Source organism: Hypanus sabinus, chromosome 7 (genome assembly GCF_030144855.1).
Source record: "Hypanus sabinus isolate sHypSab1 chromosome 7, sHypSab1.hap1, whole genome shotgun sequence".
Classification (NCBI taxonomy): Eukaryota; Metazoa; Chordata; class Chondrichthyes; order Myliobatiformes; family Dasyatidae; genus Hypanus; species Hypanus sabinus.
The window spans coordinates 103,217,914-103,220,555 of NC_082712.1; positions in this window are offsets into that span (position 1 = coordinate 103,217,914).

A 2,642-nucleotide genomic window follows, 5' to 3' on the forward strand; every position below is an offset into this window, starting at 1 on the left:
CCACTGCAGTCTCCCACCTATACCCACCACAGTCTCCCACCTGTATCGACCCCAGTCTCCCAGCTCTATCCACTCCAGTCTCCCAGCTCTATCCACTCCAGTCTCCCAGCTCTATCCACTCCAGTCTCCCACCTGTACCAACTCCAGTCTCCCACCTGTACCACTCCAGTCTCCCACCTCTACCCACACCAGTCTCCCACATGTACCCACTCCAGTCTCCAACCTGCATGCAATCCAGTCTCCCAGCAGTACCCACTCCAGTCTCACACCTGTACCCTCTCCAGTCTCCCACCTGTACCCACTCCAGTCTCCCACCAGCTTCCACTCCTGTCCCCCACCTGTACCACTCCAGTCTCCAAACTGTACCCACTCCCGTCTCCCACCAGTATCCACTCCAGTCTGCCACCTGTACACACACCATTCCCCCACCTCTATCCACTCCAGTCTCCCACCTGTACCCTGCCCAGTCTCCCACCTGTATCCACTCCAATCTCCCACCTGTTTCTACTCTAGTCTCCCACCTGTTCCTACTCCACACTCTCACCTGTACCCACTCCAGCCTTCCACCTGTTCCCCCTCCAGTCTCCCAACTCTACCCACTCCAGTCTCCAACCTGGGCCCACTCCTGTCTCCCACCTGTATCCACTCCAGTCTCCCACCTGTACCCACTCAAGTCTCCCACCTGTGCCCACCCCAGTCTCTCACCTGTACCCACTCCAGTCTCCCACCTGTACCCACTCCAGTCTCCCACCTGTACCCACTCCAGTCTCTAACCTGTACCCACTCCAGTCTCCCACCTGTATCCACTCCAGTCTACCACCTGTACCCACTCCAGTCTCCCACCTGTACCCACTACAGTCTCCCACCTGTATCCACCCCAGTCTCCCACCTGTATCGACCACAGTCTCCCAGCTCTATCCACTCCAGTCTCCCACCTGTACCTACTCCAGTCTCCCAGCTTTACCCACGCCAGTCTCTCACCTGTATCCACTCCAGTCTCCCACCTATACCCACCACAGTCTCCCACCTGTATCGACCCCACTCTCCCAGCTCTATCCACTCCAGTCTCCCAGCTCTATCCACTCCAGTCTCCCAGCTCTATCCACTCCAGTCTCCCACCTGCACCAACTCCAGTCTCCCACCTGTACCACTCCAGTCTCCCACCTCTACCCACACCAGTCTCCCACATGTACCCACTCCAGTCTCCAACCTGCATGCAATCCAGTCTCCCAGCTGTACCCACTCCAGTCTCCCACCTGTACCCACCACAGTCTCCCACCTGTATCGACCCCAGTCTCCCAGCTCTATCCACTCCAGTCTCCCAGCTCTATCCACTCCAGTCTCCCACCTGTACCAACTCCAGTCTCCCACCTGTACCACTCCAGTCTCCCACCTCTACCCACACCAGTCTCCCACCGGTACCCACGCCAGTCTCCCACCTGTACCCACTCAAGTCTCCCACCAGCATCCACTCCAGTCTCCTACCTGTACCCACTCCAGTCTCCCATCTGAATACTCTAGTCCCCCACCTGTACCACTCCAGTCTCCCAACTGTACCCACTGCCGTCTCCCACCTGTATCCACTACAGTCTCCCACCTGTACCCACTCCAGTCTCCCACCAGTATCCACTCCAGTCTGCCACCTGTACACACACCATTCCCCCACCTCTATCCACTCCAGTCTCCCACCTGTACCCACCCCAGTCTCCCACCTGTATCCACTCCAATCTCCCACCTGTTTCTACTCCAGTCCCCCACCTGTACCCCCTCCAGTCTTCCACCTGTTCCCACTCCAGTCTCCCACCTCTACCCACTCCAGTCTCCAAACTGGGCCCACTCCTGTCTCCCACCTGGATCCACTCCAGTCTCCCACCTGTACCCACTACAGTCTCCCACCTGTATCTACCCCAGTCTCCCACCTATATATACTCCTGTCTCCCAGCTCTTTCCACTGCAGTCTCCCAACTGTACCCACTCCAGTCTCTCACCTGTATCCACTCCAGACTCCCACATGTATCCACTGCAGTCTCCCACCTATACCCACTACAGTCTCCCACCTGTATCCACTCCAATCTCCCACATGTATCCACTGCAGTCTCCCACCTATACCCACCACAGTCTCCCACCTGTATCGACCCCAGTCTCCCAGCTCTATCCACTCCAGTCTCCCAGCTCTATCCACTCCAGTCTCCCAGCTCTATCCACTCCAGTCTCCCACCTGTACCAACTCCAGTCTCCCACCTGTACCACTCCAGTCTCCCACCTCTACCCACACCAGTCTCCCACATGTACCCACTCCAGTCTCCAACCTGCATGCAATCCAGTCTCGCAGCTGTACCCACTCCAGTCTCCCACCTGTACCCTCTCCAGTCTCCCACCTGTATCCACTCCAGTCTCCCACCAGCTTCCACTCCTGTCCCCCACCTGTACCACTCCAGTCTGCCACCTGTACACACACCATTCCCCCACCTCTATCCACTCCAGTCTCCCACCTGTACCCAGCCCAGTCTCCCACCTGTATCCACTCCAATCTCCCACCTGTTTCTACTCCAGTCTCCCACCTGTTCCTACTCCACACTCTCACCTGTACCCACTCCAGCCTTCCACCTGTTCCCCCTCCAGTCTCCCAACTCTACCCACTC